This window comes from Elephas maximus, chromosome 7 (assembly GCF_024166365.1).
Source record: "Elephas maximus indicus isolate mEleMax1 chromosome 7, mEleMax1 primary haplotype, whole genome shotgun sequence".
NCBI classification, from domain to species: domain Eukaryota; kingdom Metazoa; phylum Chordata; class Mammalia; order Proboscidea; family Elephantidae; genus Elephas; species Elephas maximus.
Genome location: NC_064825.1, coordinates 103,764,357 through 103,785,460, shown reverse-complemented (window position 1 = coordinate 103,785,460; position 21,104 = coordinate 103,764,357). Strand labels below are relative to the sequence as shown.

Sequence of the window (21,104 nt, the reverse complement as noted above, 5' to 3'; positions counted from 1 at the left end):
CATATTACTAAGATACTGGAGATGAAAATAGAGATACATCAACCATTTATTCACTTACAAGCTGAAACACAAATGACTTCCAAAAACCTAGCTGGCCAAATATTTATTGTTTTGCTATATGTTATTTAGAGTAAAAGATACAAAGATGAGTAAAGTACAGGCCATATCCTCAAAGTCATGACATTCCAATGGAAGTGGATAAAAAATGAAACACAGGTAGTAAAAGCCTTCAAGGATTCCCACTGAGTACTCTGGATTCCCACTGAGTTCAAAGAAGGAACAGAACATATCCAGATGGGATAATCAGGGAAGCTTCCTGAAAGTAACAGCATTCCCCTACCCCCACCCCACCAGACACATACCTCCAGTCCAATCCCATAAAGACAAACCTAAAGAAAGAGGGTGACTAGCCCAAGGTCACTCTGTCCATTAAAGGTAGAGGCAGAGTGAGATCTCGAATACCCCAGTTTCTTGTTTTGTTTTTTTTTTTAACTCTCTATTTCTCTTCCCAAATCGCTTTTCTCCCCATCAGTCTCCTCATGGCATTCTTCACTTCAGCAATCCTGAAGGAGTAAATGATGGTTTAAGAGTGGTGTGACCCCAATGCTGGGCCTTGGCAGGTAGATAAGGTATTGACAGGGATGGGAACGGCACAAAGGGATGTTCAGAAACCAGTGAGCTCTACCAGAGTGTAACTGAACATAAAGATAGGACATGAAGAGACGCTCAGACCTTGAGGGTGTTTCATACCAAACAAGGAGTTTGTAGTTAAGTAGGCAATGGGGAATCATCGAAGGTTTTTGAGGAGGGGAGTGATGAAATCAGAGAAATGCTTTAGGGTGATTAATCTGGAAGTATGTGGAAGAAAATCATCTGCTGAGAGTGAGGGGCAGAGCTGTAGCTAGGGTTTTGGGGTACATTCTTATGGTCTGGGCTGATGTCTACAGGGAATAGGACTCAAAAGAGATGGCTAAAATATTGTGGGGCAGCAATGAGGACCCAAAGCAGTGAAACCCATACTTTAATCAACAGGCAGGTCCAGAGTAAAAGAGTGGGAAAAAGCGGAGTACTCATGGGTGTGTACTGGCAAGATACACAGTGATATAAGTGAGTGGGTTACCTGGATGCTTTGTTGGAATGGCTGAAAAGCAAGAGAAATCAAGGAGTTGATAACCTGAGAGAAAACTAAGAGGTCAAACAACTGGAGGCATAAGGAAGATAAACGGGCAAAAAAGAAGGGCAGAGAGGTGTGAACGAAAGAGAATTTTAGAGATAAAAATGGTAATGATACATGGAAAATAAAACCTTCGTTTACAAAGTGAATAGCATTGTGTAGTGCTTTGAAATCACTTCAGATCTCATCGGAGGTTACATTTTGATTCTTTAGAAAGCTGAGTCTAGTGCTAGCAGGAGCTCACGTAGATTTGCTGACAAAACAGTCTGCATGTCTTCTGTTCTGATGACCAACACTTCTAGGTCAGCTTGGTCTGCCCAAAAGAGGAAAACACCTCCCCCAACACACACAGACACCCCTCCAGTCCAATCCAATAAAGACAAGGAAACTGAAACCTAAAGAATGAAGGTGACTAGCCCATGGCTACTCTCTCCGTTCAAGGTAGAGGCAGATTAAGATCTTGGATACCCCGATTTCTTGCCCCTACTCCCTCATCTATTTCTCTTCCCAAGTCACTTTCCTCCCCATCAGTCTCCTCACAGAATTCTTCACTTCAGCCTTCCTGAAGGAGTAAATGATGGGGTTTAAGAGTGGTGTGACCACTGTGTAAAACACAGCCACTAGCTTGTCCACAGGGAGGATGACACAGGGCCTCATGTAAGCAAAGGAACAGGGTATGAAGAACAGGCCCACAACTGTAATGTGTGAGGCACAGGTGGAGAGGCCCTTATGCTGCCCCTCTGAGCTCTGTCTCCTCAGCGAGTGCAGGATGTCCACATAGGAAGCAAGCAACACAGCAAAGCTGACCACTGAAATGGAGCCGCCATTAGCAATGACTAGCAGGCCAATGAGGAAGGAGTCTGAGCTGGCCAGCTTCAACACAGGGTGGACATCACAGGAGTAATGGTCAATGATATTGGGGCCACAGAATAGTAGCTGGTAAATGAGGAAGGTTTGCCCAGCAGAATGTAGCAAGCCCCCACCCCAGGTGGCCTCCACCAGGAGACCACACACACGATGGTTCTTGAGGGTCGTGTGGAGCAAGGGCTTGCGGATGGCCACGTAGCAGTCATAGGCCACCATTGTCAGGAGAAAAATCCCAGCGCCACCAAAGAAATGGAGGAAAAATATCTGTGTCAATCACCCCTTGAGGGAAATGACTTTCCTCTTGGTAAAGGAGTCGATGATGAGCTTAGGGGCTGTGACAGAACAGTAACAGATCTCCACAAAGAACAAGTAGCTTAGAAAGAAATAAATGGGGGAGATGAGGCCTTTGCTGGCCATAATGGTCACCACAATGAGACCATTGCCCAGCAAAATGGCTGTGTACATGAGGAGAAACACCACAGAAATGATCTTCTGCACATCCTGGTTCTGGGAAAGTCCCAAGAAAATTCAGTCATTGCTTGAAGCAGCCATGGCTTAAACTGCAGGGGCTGACAGCCTGGAATCACAGAAACCAAAGAACTCTCATCAGTAATTAGAAGCATCCTTTTCAAACCTTGATGACTACTGTCATTTTGCTCCCTTCTGAGTTCCCACTCTGACTTTGCTTCCCTAAAACATGTTCTTCATGAGATAAGTGGACAAGAGGACAATGATTAGTTTCTTGATTAAAAAAAAAAAAAGCCCATTGTTGTCGACTCGATTCTGACTCATAGTGACCCTATAGGACAAAGTAGAACTGCCCCATAGAGTTTCCAAGGAGCGCCTAGCAGATTCGAACTGCCGACCCTTTGGTTAGCAGCTGTAGCACTTAACCACTATGCCACCAGGGTTTCCAGAGTACCTTATATTGGTTGCAACATAGGAGTTTTATATCAAGCTTGCCTTACACTATAATGTGGGACAGATTACTGTCAACGAATGCTGGAATGTCTCAACCCCAATTATTCTACAGCCCGTGAAACTGACCAGGGTTCCTAACAGGCATAAAAAGAAGCTAAGGTGGGGAAAGGATCAAAGTCGTGGATATTCAACCACTGTCCTTGGAGGTGGGTATGGAGAAGGGGAAATGTGACGCTGTAGCAGACTGCCTCCATGGTCCATGGGGCTAACATCTGAGAAACAAGTCACAGACATTAAAGTCCCATTCTATAGCATAGCCTGTTGTTCCAAGGGCTTGTTCTGAGGTGCTTAAGTCAGATCCCCAGAGCACAGCAAGTCTACGCAAGGAAAGCCTGGAAGATGGGTGTCAGGCCTGCCTCCTACAGAAACAACTTCTTAAAGAGACCCAGAGGGTGACCAGATCCCAGCCTTTTAAGTGGTCATTCCCTCAAGGTGAAACAAGTCCTGCCAGCAAACCCAAAAATATCCTGAAATGATACTCACACACTTCAAACCCAGGTTGCAGTCCAGGCCAGTCCTCAGCATGTTGGAAAAGGGCTATGGCACTGTGACCTAGTGACAGGAACAAAGGGTTTAGTTTCAGAGGACCTGAATTTAAATCCTAGCACTGCCACTTAATAGCTCTGTGACCTCAAAACAAGTACAGAAACCCTTCCAAATCTATAATTTTTACCAAAAAATGGGAATAAAAATACTTTTTGTGGAGTATTTTTTTGAGAATTGAATGCGCTCATATATTTTAAACACAAATTACAAACTGTATGATGATAATTGATTATGCATTTACTCTGCCTTATCATCCACTGTTAAAATGACAGCCTATTTGGTAAAGTGGAGGGTCAGTGAAAACAAGGGAAACCTTCCATGAGACGAATAGACACAGTGGCTGCAACAGCAGGCTCAAACATACCAAAGATTGTGAGGATTGGGCAATGTATCCTTCTGTTATACGTAAGGTCGCCACGTGTTAGAGCTGACCTGGAGGCCACTAACAACAACAACACCCTTTGCAACATGCTGTTGCTGCAGGAAGCAGGCTTGACACCCAGGCTTTCCTTGTGCAGACATGCTGTGCTCTGGAGTTCTGATTTCAGTATGGACTGTTATAAACGTGACTTAAAAGCCTTTGACTTTTTCCTTAGCCTTAGTCCAGATTAGCTGGTGCAAGTGTTGTGAGGCAAGCAGTGGCATTCAGAACGTATTTTCCACATGAGGAGAGACTGAGCAGTGGAGAGTTCACTCACATCTCCAGAATCAGTGAAAAGCAACCGACTGTCTTGGCAAAAGATAAGTACTTGTGTCTAATCTAACAAGCAGACCAAAGAACACCCCTTTAGAAAAAAACACTCCCCCATTTAACTGACCCTCCTTGTTCTGCACCAGGTCCCAAGCCGGCATCAGTGATAACCACTTTCCCTGAGTTGCAAGTAGAACTTGTCATGCACCTGAGCCATCCTCCGGCTTTGGAGAAGGAACAAATTAACAAACAGGTGAAAAAAAAGAATCTGCCAGCTTCCTTAAGCTGGGAACTCAGGGCAGAAACAGTTCCTTTGCCTAGGCACATGCGTAAGTGGTCCCTTTCAACCCTGCATAGACCTGTGTGGGCCCACTTCCACAGTGTAGGCTGTCATTAGCACAGCACAACAGGGTATATACCTAAAGTCTAATTTCAACGGTTTCAGCTATATGGTAGAGAGGTAGGCTCATGATGTTTGACACTACTCTGCCTAACAAGCAGGGCCCTTACCTACCCACATCAGGGGCCTGAGGACTGGTGGCTTCACCCACACCACCTAACCACCCTTGACAGGGATCCAGGGATAAGTCCTTATAGCCAAGAGCATTGGGTGCACATAGTCAGGCTGAAAAGCCCACCCCCCCGAGGTGCCCTAGGAAACAGGGACATTCTTTCCTCACAGGCACTCAGGGGCAGTTGTCAGTCACCTGCCTTGCTCAGTGCGTGACTACCTAATTATAGCCAGATACCTGTGCTTACACCAATCATCCCTGCTCATCTAAGACTGTAGGTGAGAGCCTGTACTACACACTTGGTGACTGACTACCTGAGCTGAATCCAAACAAGAAAAGTAAATGGACTCCTGGGCTCCTATACCTAGTAACAGCTCTAACCACCTAACGACAGGACATTACAGCTTCAAAGGCACCAATAATCAAACTGGCTCACTTCAGCACCCTATTTGGGCATATCAAAAAAAAAAAAAACAAGAAGCTAGGACACAGCAAGCAAATATAAATGACAAATTTAATAGGCTGCAAGAATATAGACAGAGACAGCAAACGGAAATCCAGAAGATTAACAATAAAATTTCAGAATTAGACAACTCAATACAAAGTCACAGGAGCAGAGTTGAGGAACTGGAAATTAGAATTAGTGAGATTGAAGGTAAAGCACACGAAACCATTTTACTTAAGGAAAAATCAGATAAAAGAATTTTAAAATATAAAGAAACACTGAGAACTATGTGGGACTCTATCAAAAGAGAAACAACCTACAAGTGATAGGACCCCCAGAATGGGGGGGAGGGGGTGGATAACAGAAAATACAGAGAATTTTTAAAGATCTGTTGGCAGAAAACTTCCTCCATATCACCAAAGATGAGAAGATATCTACCCAAGATTCTCATTGAACCCCACACCAGCTAGATCGTAAAAGAAAGTCACCAAGACATACTATAATCGAACTTGCCAAAACCAAAGATAAAGAATTTTGAGAATGGCTAAGGATAAAAGAAAAGTCACCTAAAAAGGAGAGTCAATAAGACTAAGCTCAGACTACTCAAAAGAAACCATGCAGGCAAGAAGGCAATGGGATGATATATATAAAGTCTTGAAGGAAAAAAATTGCCAGCCAAGAATTATATATCCACCAAAACTGTCTCTCAAATATGATAGCAAAATTAGGACATATCCGGATAAACAGAAGTTTAGGAAATTTGCAAAAACCAAACCAGAATTACATGAAATACTAAAGGGAGTCCTCCGGTTAAAAAGTCAATAACATCAGATAACAACCCAAGACTAGAACACAGGACAGAGCAACCAGATATCAACCCAGATAGGAAAATCACAAAAATAAATCAAACTTAAAATGCTCAAAACAGGGAAACAGAGACATCATTATGTAAAAACGACAACATCAAATCAAAAAAGAGGGACTAAAAAAATGTAGTCATACATCTTTCATATGGCGAGGAAGTCAAGGCAATATAAAGAAATAAAAGATTGGTTTAAACTTAGAAAAATAGGAGTAAATATTAAGGTAACCACAGAAGAAGCTGACAACCCTACACATTAAAATAAAAAACAAGAAAAACATAAAGACTCACCAAATAAAAAAGCAATAACAATGAGAAAGAGGAAAAGACAATACATAAAGAAATAGTACAGAAGATTAAGTGGAAAAAAGAAACTGTTAATGACACATCAAAATGACAGCACTAAACTCATACCCAGCAATATTTCTGCTGAATATAAATGCACTAAATGCACCAATAAAGAGACAGAAAGTGACAGAATGGATTAAAAAAAAAAAAAAAAAGATCCATCTATATGCTGCCTACAAGGGACACACCTTAGACTTAAAGACACAAACAAACTAAAACTCAAAGGATGGAAAAATTATATATCAAGCAAACAACAATCAAAAAAGAGCAAGAGTGGCAATGTTAATTCCTGATAAAGCAGACTTTAAAGTTAAATCCACCAAAAAGGATAAGGATGGGCACAATATAATGATTAAAGGGTCAATAGGGTATAGCCATAATACTAAAACAAACTCTAACAACATTGAAGAGATGGACTGCTTCACAATAATAGCAGGAAACTTCAGCACACCACTTTTGGTGAAGGACAGAACATCCAGAAAGAAGCTCAATAAAGGCACGGAAGATCTAAATGCCACAATCAACCCACTTGAATGCATAGACATATACAGAGCACTCCATCCAACAGCAGCCAAGTATACTTTCTTGCCAACTTACATGGAACTTTCTCCAGAATAGACCACATCTTAGGCCGTAAAACAAGCCTTAACAGAATCCAAACATCATAATACAAAGCATCTTTTCTGACCATAAAGCCGTAAAAGTAGAAATCAATAAGAGAAAAAGCAAGGAAAAAAAATCAAACACATGGAAACTGAACAATGCTTTGCTCAAAAACTACTGGTTATAGAAGAAATTAAGGGCAGAATAAAGAAATTCATAGAATCAAATGAGAATGAAAACACTTCCCACCAGACCCTTTGGGACACAGCAAAATTGGTGTTCAGAGATCAATTTATAGCAATAAACGCACACATACAAAAAGAAGAAAGGGTCAAAATAAAAGAATTATCTCTACGATGCAAATAGAAAGAAAGCAGCAAAAGAAGCCCTGGAGCACCAGAAGAAAGCAAATAATAAAAATTAGAGCAGAATTTAATGAAATGGAGAAGAGAAAAACAACTGGAAGAGTTAACAAGACCAAAAGCTGGTTCTTTGAAAACGTCAACAAAATCTATAAACCTTTGGCCAAACTGACAAAAGAAAAACAGGAGAGGAAGAAAATAACTTGAATGAGAAATGAGATAGGCAATATCACAACAACACAACTGAAATTAAAAGAATCATAACAGAATACTATGAAAAATTTTACTCTAACAAATTTGAAAACCTAGAAGTGAACAAATTTCTAGAAACACACAACCTGCCTAAACTAACACAAATAGAGGTAAAACAATTAAATAAACCTATAACAAAAGAAGAGATTGAAAAGATAATTAAAAAATTCCCAACGAAAAAAGCCCTGGCTCTGATGGCTTCACTGGAGAATTCTACCAAACTTTCAGAGAAGAGTTAACACCAGTACTACTAAAGGTATTTCAGAGTAAAGAAAAGGATGAAATACTCCCAAACTCATTCTGTGAAACCAGCATAACCCTAATACCAAAACAAGGTAAAGACAACACAAAAAAGAAAACTAGAGACCAGTATCTGTCATGAACTTTGCCCAAAAAACCTTAACAAAATTCTAGCCAAAAGAATTCAAAAAAATATCAAAAAAAAAAAAAAACACTATTTCACGATGACCAAGTGAGATTCATACTAAGTATGCAGGAATGGTTCAACATTAGAAAAAGAATCAATGTAATCCATCACATATATAAAAGACAAGACCACATGATCTCATCAATTGATACAGAAACAGCATTTGACAAAGTCTGACACACTTTCATGATAAAAATCCTCAGCAAAATAGGAATAGAAGGAAAATTCCTCAAAATAATAAACGGCATTTACACAAAGCCAACAGCCAACGTCATCCTAAATGGATAGAATCTGAAAGTGTTCCCCTTGAGAATGGGAACCCGACAAGGATGCCCTTTATTACCACTTTTATTCAACATTGTGCTGGAGGTCCTAGTCAGAGCAATTAGGCTAGAAAAAGAAATAAAAGGCATTCAAATTGGCAAGGAAGCAGTAGAAGTATCTCTATTTGCAGATGATATGATCTTGTAAAGAAAAATCCTAAAGGATCCACAAGAAAACTACTGAAACTACTAGAAGAGTTCAGCAGAGCATCAGGATACAAGATAAACACACGAAAATCAGTTGGATTCCTCTTACACCAAAAAAGAGAACATCGAAGAGGAAATCACCAAATCAATACCATTTACAATAGCCCCCAAGAAGATAAAATACTTAGGAATAAATCTAACCAGAGATGTAAAAGACCTATACAAGGAAAACTACAAGACACTACTGCAAGTAACCAAAAGAGGCCTACATAAGTGGAAAAACATACCTTGCTCATGGATAGGAAGAATCAACATTGTAAAACTGTCTATTTTGCCCAAAACAACCTACAGATACAACGCAATCCCGATCCAAATTCCAACAGCAGTTTTTGAAGAGAGGGAGAAACAAATCTCCAACTTCATATGGAAAGGGAAGACGCCCTGGATAAGTAAAGCATTGTTGTTGTTAGGTGCCCTCGAGTTGGTTCTGACTCACAGCGACCCTATGCACAACAGAACGAAACACTGCCCAGTCCTGCGCCATCCTCACAATCGTTGTTATGCTTGAGCCCATCCTTACGGCCACTGTGTCAATCCACCTCATTGAGGGTCTTCCTCTTTTCTGCTGACCCTGTACTCTGCCAAGCATGATGTCCTTCTCCAGGGACTGATCCCTCCTGACAACATGTCCAAAGTACGTAAGACACAGTCTCGCCATCCTTGCTTCTAAGAAGCATTCTAGTTGTACTTCTTCTAAGACAGATTTGTTCATTCTTTTGGCAGTCTATGGTATATTCAATATTCTTCGCCAACATCACAATCCAAAGGCATAAACTCTTCTTCGGTCTTCCTTATTCATTGTCCAGCTTTCACATGCATATGATGTGATTGAAAATACCATGGCTTGGGTCAGGCGCACCTTAGACTTCAGGGTGACATCTTCGCTCTTCAATACTTTGAAGAGGTCCTTCGCAGCAGATTTACCCAATGCAATGCGTCTTTTGATTTCTTGACTGCTGATTCCATGGCTGTTGATTGTGGATCCAAGTAAAATGAAATCCTTGACAACTTCAATCTTTTCTCCATTTATCACGATGTTCCTCATTGGTCCAGTTGTGAGGTTTTTGGTTTTCTTTATGTTGTTGTGTAATCCATACTGAAGGCTGTGGTCTTTGATTTTCATTAGTAAGTGCTTCAAATCCTCTTCACTTTCAGCAAGCAAGGTTGTGTCACCTACATAACGGAGGTTGTTAATGAGTCTTCCTCCAATCCTGATGCCCCGTTCTTCATATAGTCCAGCTGCTCGTATTATTTGTTCAGCATACAGATTAACTAGGTATAATGAAAGAATACAACCCTGAAGTACACTTTTCCTGACTTTAAAACCAATCAGTATCCCCTTGTTCTGTCCAAACAACTGCCTCTTGATCTATGTAAATGTTCCTCATGAGCACAATTAAGTGTTCTGGAATTCCCATTCTTCGCGGTGTTATCCATACTTTGTTATGATCCACACAGTCAAATGCCTTTGCATAGTCAATAAAACACAGGTAAACATCCTTCTGGTATTCTCTGCTTTCAGCCAGGATCCATCTGACATCAGCAATGATATCCCTGGTTCCACGTCCTCTTCTGAAACCGGCCTGAATTTCTGGCAGTTCCCTGTCGATATACTGCTGCAGCCATTTTTGAATGATCTTCAGCAGAATTTTGCTTGTGTGTGATATTAATGATATTGTTCTATAATTTCTGCATTCGGTTGGATCACCTTTCTTGGGAATAGGCGTAAATATGGATCTCTTCTCGTCAGTTGACAAGGAAGCTGTCTTCCATATTTCTTGGCATAGACAAGTGAGTACCTCCAGTGCTGCATCAGTTCATTGAAACATCTCGATTGATATTCCATCAATTCCTGGAGCCTTGTTTTTCGCCAGTGCCTTCAGAGCAGCTTGGACTTCTTCTTTCAGTACCATCGGTTCCTGATCATATGCCACCTCTTGAAATGGTTGAATATCGACTAATTCTTTTTGATATAATGACTTTCTGTATTCCTTCCATCTTCTTTTGATGCTTCCTGCGTCATTTAATATTTTCCCCATAGAATCCTTCACTATTGCAACTCAAGGCTTGAATTTTTTCTTCAGTTCTTTCAGCTTGAGAAACGCCGAACGTATTCTTCCCTTTTGCTTTTCCATCTCCAGCTCTTTGCACACGTCATTATAATACTTTATTTTGTCTTCTCGAGAGGCCCTTTGAAATCTTCTGTTCAGTTCTTTTACTTCATCAATTCTCCCTTCTGCTTTAGCTGCTCAATGCTCAAGAGCAAGTTTCAGAGTCTCCTCTGACATCCACCTTGGTCTTTTCTTTCTTTCCTGTCTTTTCAGTGACCTCTTGCTTTGTTCATGGATGATGTCCTTGATGTCATTCCACAACTCATCTGGTCTTCGGTCACTAGTGTTCAATGCATCAAATCTATTCTTCAGATGGTCTCTGAATTCAGGTGAGATTTATTCAAGGTCATATTTTGGCTCTCGTGGACTTGCTCTGATTTTCTTCGGTTTCAGCTTGAACTTGCGTATGAGCAATTGATGGTCTGTTCCACAGTCGGCCCCTGGCCTTGTTCAGACTGATGATATTGAGCTTTTCCATCATCTCCACAGATGTAGTCAATTTGATTTCTGTGCGTTCCATCTGGCGAGGTCCATGTGTATAGTCACTGTTTATGTTGGTGAAAGAAGGTATTTGCAATGAAGAAGTCGTTGATGTTGCAAAATTCTATCATTTGATCTCCGGCATTGTTTCTATCACCAAGGCCATATTTTCCAACTACTGATCCTTCTTCTTTGTTTCCAACCTTCGCAATCCAATCTCCAGTAATTATCAATGCATCTTGATTGCATGTTCGATCAATTTCAGACTGCAGCAGCTGATAAAAATCTTCTATTTCTTCATCTTTGGCACTCGTGGTTGGTGCGTAAATTTGAATAATAGTCGTATTAACTGGTCTTCCTTGTAGGCGTATGGATATTATCCTATCACTGACAGTGTTGTACTTCAGGATAGATCTTGAAACGTTCTTTTTGACGATGAATGCAACACCGTTCCTCTTCGAGTTGACATTCCCAGCATAGTAGACTATATGATTGATTCAAAATGGCCAATACCAGTCCATTTCAGTTCACTAATGCCTAGGATATCGATGTTTATGTGTTCCATTTCATTTTTGAAGATTTCTAATTTTCCTAGATTCATACTTCGTACACTCTAGGTTCCGATTATTAATGGATGTTTGCAGCTGTTTCTTCTCATTTTGAGTCGTGCCACATCAGCAGATGAAGGTCCCGAAAGCTTTACTCCACCCACGTCATTAAGGCTGACTCTACTTTGAGGAGGCAGCTCTTCCCCAGTCTGTTTTTGAGTGCCTTACAACCTGGGGGGCTCATCTTCCAGCACTATATCAGACAATGTTCTGCTGGTATTCATAAGGTTTTCACTGGCTAATGCTTTTCAGAAGTAGACTGCCGGGTCCTTCTTCCTAGTCCATCTTAGTTTGGAAGCTCAGCTGAAACCTGTCCTCCATGGGTGACCCTGCTGGTATCTGAATACTGGTGGCATAGCTTCCCGCATCACAGCCACACACAAGCCCCCACGGTACGACAAACTGACAGACACATGGGGGAGTAAAGCATTACTGAAGAAGAATAACAAAGTGGGAGGCCTCACACTACTTGATTTTAGAAACTGTTATACTGTCACAGTAGTCAAAACCACCTGGTACTGGTACAACAGCAGATACATAAACCAATGGAACAGAATTGAAAATCCAGACATAAATTCATCCACATATGAGCAGGTGATATTTGACAAAGGCCCAAATTCTGTTCAATGAGGGAAAACAGTCTCTTTAACAAATGGTACTGGCATAACTGGACATCCATCTGCAAAAAAAATGAAACAAGACCCATACCTCACTCCGTGCACAAAAACTAACTCAAAATGGATCAAAGACCTAAATATAAAACCTAAAGGGACAAAGATCATGGAAGAAAATATAGGAACAATGCTAGGAGCCCTAACACATGTCATAAACAGTATGCAAAATATTACTAAGAATACACAAACACCAGAAGAGAAATTAGATAACTGGGAGCTTCTAAAAATCAAACACTTATCCAAAGACTTCACTAAAAGAGTAGAAAGACAACCTACAGAGTGAGAAAAAAAGTTTTGGCTACAACAAAACTAATCAGCATCTAACTTCTAAAATCTACAAGATACTGTAAAACCTCAACAACAACAAAAAAACAAATATCCAAATTAAAAAATGGGCAAAGGATGTAAACAGGAATTTCACCAAAGAAGACATTCAGGCAGCTAACAGATACATGAGGAAATGCTCTCAATCATTAGCCATTAGAGAAATGCAAATCAAAGATATAATGAAATATCTTCTCACCCCAACGATGCTAGCATTAATCCAAAACACACAAAATAATAAATGTTGGAGAGGTTGTGGAGAGACTGAAACTCTATACACTGCTGGTGGGACTGTAAAATGGTACAACCACTTTGGAAATTGATTTGGTGCTTCCTTAAAAAGCTAGAAATAGAACTACCATATGATCCTGCAATCCTACTTCTCGGAATGTATCCTAAGAAATAAGAGCCCTCACACAAATAGATATATGCACACTTATGTTCATTGCAGCACTGTTTACAAGAGCAAGAGGATGAAAACAGCCAAGGTCCCCATCAACGGATGAGTGGATAAACAAATTACAGTATATTCACACAATGCAATACTATGCAATGATAAAGAACAATGATCAATCTGTGAAACATCTCATAACATGGAGGAATCTGGGAGGCGTTATGCTGAGTAAAATTAGTCCGTTGCAAAAGGACGAATATTGTATGAGATCACTACTATAAGAACACAGAAGAAAACATTAGTTGATGATTACAAAGGTGCAGAGGGAGGGAGAGGAGTATTCACTAATTAGATATTATTTTAGGTGAAGGCAAGGACAGCACACAATACAGGGGAAGTCAGCACAACTGGACTGAAACAAAAACTAAGAAGTTTCCTGAATACAACCAAACACTTCAAGGAACAAAGTAGCAGGGGCAAGGGTCTGGGGACCATGGTTTCAGGGGACATCTAGGTCAACTGGCATAACAAAGCGTATTAAGAAAACGTTCTGCATCCCACTTTAGCAAGTGATGTCTGGGGTCTTAAAAGCTAGCAAGTGGCCATATAAGATACATAAATTGGTCTCAACTCTCCTTGAACAAAGGAGAATGAAGAACACCAAAGACACAAGGAAAATATGAACACAAGAGACAGAAAGGGCCACATAAACCAGAGGCTCCATCAGCCTGAGACTGGAAGAACTAGGTGGTGCCAGGCTACCGCCAATGGATGACTGCCCTGACAGGGAACACAGTAGAGAATCCTGACGGAGCAGGAGAAAAGTGGAATGCAGATCTCAAATTCTAGTAAAAAGACCAGACTTAATGGTCTGACGGAGACTGGAGGCACCCCAGAGGTCACGGCCTCCAAACTCTCTGTTAGCCCAAAACTAAAACCATTCCCAAAGCCAACTCTTCAGACAAAGATTAGACTGGACTTTAAGACATAAAATGATACTGGTGAAGAGTTTGCTTCTTAGCTCAAGTAGACACATGAGACTATGTGGGCAGCTCTTGTCTGGTGGCAAGATGAGAACGCAGAGGGCGACAGGAGCTGGTTGAATGGGCAAAGGAAATACAGGGTGGAGAGAAGGAGTGTGCTGTCACATTGTAGGGAGAGCAACTAGGGTCACATAACAATGTGTGTATAAGTTTTTGTATGAGAAACTGACCTGAATTGTAAGCTTTCACTTAAAACACAATAAAAAAGAAAGAAAAGTTTGCCTAATCCACACAAAAAAAAAATTCCTTTTGATCTCACTGTAGATAGAAACCAGGTAGAGGTGAACCATCAGCAACTTTTGTGATCGATATTCTGATGTCCTGAGCTGGAAGGCCAGGTTAGTAGATTTTAACCAGCTCCTGTCAATAAAGTAAATTGTAGTCTGAGTGTAGTCTGGGGGAGAAACATTAGGTGTCTAATACATAAAATAATAAAAATAATCAGAACACCTGTACCAAGACAATAATGAAAGTTACTAAGATATTGCTACCCTATGCATTTCCTTGTTTGGAAAAACTTGGATTTATGACAAGGGTGAATGGAGATTAACTTTAAGATTCTTAGAAGACATGAATAAAAATTAATGTGGAACCATAGCTGAGGTGGTGCTATGATCAGCCAGAGATGAAGCTACATTAAAATTACAACTGTGCCTCTGAAACATCATCTCAGAAGTGTAGTGTGGGTTTTCATTCACCCTCTGAACTGCTTCATTCTGAACTACACAACTTTATAAATAAATACTTGTAACAACTTTTCAAATTAAACTATGAGGGGAAAATATGGACAAAATTCCAAGGAAAAAAGTTCAAAATATTTTCTGAAAGTCACTTGAAATTAGATAGCAAAATATATGTAGGCAGGACTTTGAAGAAATCAGCGACACTCAAAGTAAATATATGTGTGTGTATATATATATATAATGCTTAAAAATGACTGATAAAATTGGAGTCTGACTGGAAATTAAGCAATGATTGGATAATGCTCTGAAGCAACATATAATTCTCATTTGTATGGTTTTCATCCAATACAACATTACATTTATTTAAACTTCCCATAGGCCAAATGGAAACCCTGGTGGTGTAGTGATTAAGTGCTATGGCTGCTAAACAAAAGGTGGGCAGTTGAAATCCACCAGGTGCTCCTTGGAAACTCTATGGGGCAGTTCTACTTGTCCTATAGGGTCAATATGAGTTGGAATTGACTCGATGGCAACAGATTTGGTTTTTTGTTTTTAATATGCCAAATTCTATGGACATGGATGTGAATAAGGCTCAGTGCTTTCCCACGAGGAGTTCACCATCTAATGGAGAAAGGCCAATAAACGTACAGCTCAAAATGACATTTAACCAATTGACAAGATGGAAAATGGGGACAAGATGGATGAAAGATACAAGATGGAGGGTGGAGACAAATTGGAGGATGAAGGTTTGAGACATTATGAGGGGTGGAGACACTTCAGAGCATGGAAACAAGATGACAGGTGGAAATAAGATGGAGGATGGGGACAAAATGGAAGGTGGAAGGTGGACACAAGATAGAGGATGATTATAAAATAAAGGATGGAAACAAGATAGAGGATACAGGCAAGGTGTACGGTGTAAGGTAGGTACAAGATGGAGGATGAATACAAAAGAGAGGATGGATACAAAATGGAGGGCAGAGATAAGACGCAGGTTAGAGGATGGAGGAGAAATGGAAGATGGATACAAAATTGAAGGGGGAAATAAGAGAGGGTGGAAACAAGGTGGAGGATGGAAGGTGGAGACAAGATGGAAGATGAAGGGTGGTGATAAGATGAAGGATGGATACAAAATGAAGGGTATAAACAAGATGGAGGATGTAGACAAGATGCAGTATGGGGACATGATGGGCGATGGAAGATGTACACAAGATGGAAGGTGGATACAAAATAGTGGAAAAAAGATGGAGGGTGGACACAAGATGGATGGTGAAGGCTAGAGACATGGAGGATGGATACAAAATGGAGGACAGTGGCAAGATGGAGGGCAAAGACAAGATGGAGGGTGGAGGTTGGAGACAAGATGGAGGGAGAAGACATGATGGAGGATGAAGAGTGGAGACGAGATTGAGGATGTAGACAAAATGGAGGTTGGAGGGTGGAGACAAGATGGAGGATGAATACAAAATGGATGGTGAAAATAAGATGGAGGATGGAGACAAGATGGAGGAAGCAGAGGTGGAGATAAGATAGGGTGGAAACAACATGGAGGCTAGACACTGAAGACATGATGGAGGGAGGAAACAAGGTGGAAGGTAGAAACAAGATGGAGAATGGAGGCTGGAGTCAAAAAAGGGCAGAGACAAAATGGAGGGTGGACACAAATGGAGGCTGGAGAGTGGAGAAAACATGAAGGAGGGTTACAAAATGGAAGAAGGAGGACAGAGACAGAGTATGAAAACAGGATGGAGGAAGAGGGAAGAAACAAAACAAAAGGTGGGGTGGAGACAACATGGAGGGTGGAGACAAGATGAAGGATGGGTACAAAACGAAGGGTGGAAACAAGATGGAGGATGACGACAAGATGGAGGGCGAAGACATGCTGAAGTTGGAGACAAGATGGAAGGTGGAGAGTGGAGACAAGATGGAGGACGGATACAAAATGGAAAGTGAAGACAAGACAGAGGTGGAGACAAGATAGAGGGTGGAGAGAAGACTGAGGGTCAAGGGTGGATACAAGATGTAGGGCAGTTACAGGATGGAGGGTGAATGCAAGATGGAAGTGGAGACAAGATGGAGTGTGGATACAGGAAAGAGGGTGGATATAGGATGGAGGGTGGAGGGTGAAGGATGTAACATATAATATACAATATACATTGTAGTGTCATGCATATAAATATATATGTTGTTGTTAGCTGTGTTGAGTCTGCCCTTGGCTCAGGACAACCCCCTGAACAATAGGATTGATCTGTTGTGATCCATAGGGTTTTCATGGGTTGACTTGCACAAGTAGATCACTAGGCCTTTCTTCCTAGTCCACTGTCATCTGAAAGCTCTGATAAAACCTGCTCAGGAACATAACAGGCAAGCCTTCACTGACAGGTAGTGGCTGCAGATAAGGTGCATTTGCAGGGAATCGATCGAACCTAGGTCTCCCATATGAAAGGCGAGAATTCTACCACTGAACAATCACTATCCTTCATAATTATATATTAAACATATAATTATATGCAATGTGTATTATATAAGTATAAAATATATTATCTATAATATGATATGTATTACATAATAAAAAACCAAACTCATTGCCATCGCATTGATCCCAAATCGTGGCAACCCTGTGTGTTACAGAGTAGAACTGCCCCATAAGGTTTTCTTGGCTGCAATCTTGGCAGAAGCAGATCACCAGGCCTTTCTTCTGAGGCATCCCTGGGTGGTTTCAAACCACCAGCTTTAGATTAGTAGCTGAGAGCAGGTTTTTTTGCCACCCAGGAACCTGTATTATATAATGTATTATATACCCCCAAAATGATATATAAAAATGTTTTATGTATTATGTAACTTTATAATACATATATTTATCAATTATTTTCACAACTTTCTCCTTTCAGGACAAATCTTTGTAAGTAAATTGGCATGTCTGATTTCTCTACAAGTCTGAGCCTGTATACAACCTTTAGTATATCCTTTCATATATTTTCGTTATGTTTTGTCCCTGAAATTTTGGAGTTTCTTTATTATGGTGTAAACCCATTGCCATCAAGTCGATTCTGACTCATAGCAACCATATAGGACAGAGTAGAACTGCCCCCATGAGGTTTCCAAGGAACACCTGTTGGATTCCAACTGCCAACATTTTGGTTAGCAGCAGAACTCTTAACCCCTAAGCCACCAGGGTTTCCTTTATTATGGTCTGGGATTAACTTACTCCTATATAGATAAGGAGCCTTGGTGCCACAGTGGTTAAGTGATATGGCTGCTAACTAAAATGTTGGCAGTTCAAATCCACCAGCCACTTCTTGGAAATCCTATGGGGCGGTTCTACTCTTGTAACTAACTCCACGGCAACGTGTTTGTTTGTTTTTGTTTTTTGTTTGATTTTACATAGATAAAGGAACAATTTGCCACAGTTCAGAAGTTTTAGCCTACGAAAAATGATATGGGTTATAGCAATTGTTTTAATTATAGGCAGTAAAACATCACATCAAAATTAATATATATAGTGATTTGGTGGCAAAATTAATATATAGTGATTAAGTGCCCATTTGCAAACTGAAAGGTTGTCTTTTTGAACCTACCAGCCACTCTGTGGGAGAAAGATGTGGCAGTCATCTTCTGTAAAGATTTACAGCCTTGGAAACCCTATGGGGCATTTCTACCCTGTCTCATATGGTCCCTATGGGTCAGAATTGCCTCGATGGCAACGGGCTTAGGTTCTTTTTGGTTTGGGGGCTAATGTATACAGGACATACCAAAATGAAGTTACCCCACATTCATTCAGTATTCTACCACCTTTCTTTCCAACTTGGATATACATTGGAGAAGGAACCATGGCATAGAAGGTTAAGCATTCGGCTTAACTGAAAGGTTATCGGTTTGAGCCCACCCAGTAGCTACGTGGGAGAAAGACCTGGTGATCTGCTCCCGTAAAAACTGCAGCTGAGAAAACCATATAAAGCAGTTCTACTCTGTCACATGTGGTCACTTTGAGTTGAAAATGACTCGACAGAACCTAACAACAAGAGATAGAGAGGTGAGATAGAGGTTGGAACAGTAGAAAAAGATATGATGGAGAGCTTTGTATATCAAGTGTTCAGTCAGGATAAGTCAGGTGATGATGCAATAAAAACCAATATGAATCTCAATGGCTTAACACAACAAAAATCTGATTTTGCTAATACCACATGGCCAACGCTTGTCAACAAGTGTTCATCATAGACACTCAGTGACCCAGGATGATGAAGGTTTCATCTCAAACACGGGTAAGGGAAAAGGAGTAGTGGTGCTTTCATGCTCTGTGGAGTAAAGCAGACTGTTAAGAAGAAATCCAAGTGGCATATAATCATTTGCCTGGTCAATAATTTCAGGCATTTACAGATTAGACATAAATTCAAACATTCAAATTTTATTCTGAAAACTTTTGATGATAGTTCAACTCAATCATGACAATATGTGTTCTTACCAAGAATGGCTGGAGTCATTTATTTCCCTGCTGTACCATATATCCTTCATCCACCATTGTTCATTTTTTCCAGAGATTCTTCATGGCATATCTCACCTCTGCATTTCTCAGCGTAAAAATCAGGGGGTTGAACATGGGTGTCAGAATACAATAAAACACAGCCACTATTTTGTCTAGAGACAAAGTAGAGGATGGCTGCATGTAAATAAATATACAGGGCATAAAGGACAGGGCAACAACAGTGAAATGGGCCCACAGGTGGAGAGGGCTTTGCGCCTATCCTCTGCACTGTGGGACTCCAGGGAGCACGGGATGACAATGTGGGAGGAGCCAGCATCAGGAAGTTCAGCAGTCAGATACACCACTGTTGGCGACCACCAGCAGGCCAAGGACATAGGCGTTGGAGCAGGCAAGTTCCAGCAAGTGGTACAAGTCACAGACAAAGTGATTGATCACACTGGGCCAACAGAAGGGCAACTGAAGGACAAGGAGGAGCTGAACCAATGAATGCAGAAAGCCCCCCAGCCAAGCCATCCCCACAAACAGAGCACAGAGATGCCTGGTCATGATGATCATGTAGTGCAGGGGCTTACAGATGGCCATGTATTGGTCAAAGGCCACCACTGTGAGCAGGAAGATCTGAGTTCCTCCCAATAAATGGGCAACAAAGAGTTGAGCCAGACAGCCTTCAAAGGAGATGGCTCTCCCCTTGTACATGGAATCGGCAATGAGTTTGAGGGTCATACTTGAGGAACAGCAAGTATCAATAAAAGACAACTATGCCACGAAAAAGTACATAGAGGAGGCCAGGGTAGAGCTGAAGTAATAGTGATCATGATAAAGTAAGTTGCTTCCAACAGAGACCAGGTCGACAATCACAAAGAGCACAAATAAAACTCTCTGCACCTCAGGGTTTTGTGAAAGTCCCAGCATTAAGAACTCTGTGATGTTTCATGGACTATCCATGAATTCTGAGCTGCTTGGGTGAAAGGAGATTTACCTAGGGGCCCAAAAAAATTCTGTTACTACCTCAAAAAGGCTCATTTTTCTGTTTTTATTTCCAGTTCATTGCCAACAAAGATATAGCATTTGATAATTGTAATCATAGTATACAATGTTGTATTCTGAATTTTATTTACAATTCTGTCATCAGCATTTTCCATGTTGCTTTCCATGTTATCTGTAGTCTTTGCAGCCATCATTTTTTTTATAGCCATCTTCTATTTTATATCTTGTATAATGGTCCATGGAGCCCTGGTGGTATAGTGGTTAAGTGTTTGGCTGCTAACCAAAACGTTAGCAGTTCGAATCCACCAGCCACTCCTTGGGGACCCTATGGGGCAGTCTGTTCTGTCCTGTATGGTTACTATGAGTCAAAATCAACCTAAAAGCAATGGATTATAATGGCCCATAAACTAACTATGGCATGATTTACTGATCTACTACCAAGTATTGTTAAGCATCTAGGTTTTTTCCAAATTTTTGCTACATCAAAAATTCATTTTATTTGCAATGCTTTACATCAGTTACAAATGTACAAATATTGTATAATCACACTTGAAATGAAATATCTAGAATAGGCAAGGGTATAGAGACCAAACTCTATCAGTGCTTACCAGGGGCAGGTGATAGGGAGGAGGAAAAAAGGACTCAATGCTTAGGGGACACTGACCTTCTGATAAAGGTAATTACATAATTTGAGGACAGGGAAGGGTAATGGTTGAA

General features: G+C 40.7%; 2 pseudogenes; both read right to left on the bottom strand.

The window, feature by feature from the left end:
• Positions 1 to 1,669: 1,669 nt before the first annotated feature.
• On the bottom strand, positions 1,670 to 2,593 carry LOC126079826 (olfactory receptor 4X1-like; annotated as a pseudogene).
• Positions 2,594 to 19,439: 16,846 nt separating this feature from the next.
• LOC126079842 (olfactory receptor 140-like) lies at positions 19,440 to 20,345 on the bottom strand (annotated as a pseudogene).
• Positions 20,346 to 21,104: the final 759 nt, after the last annotated feature.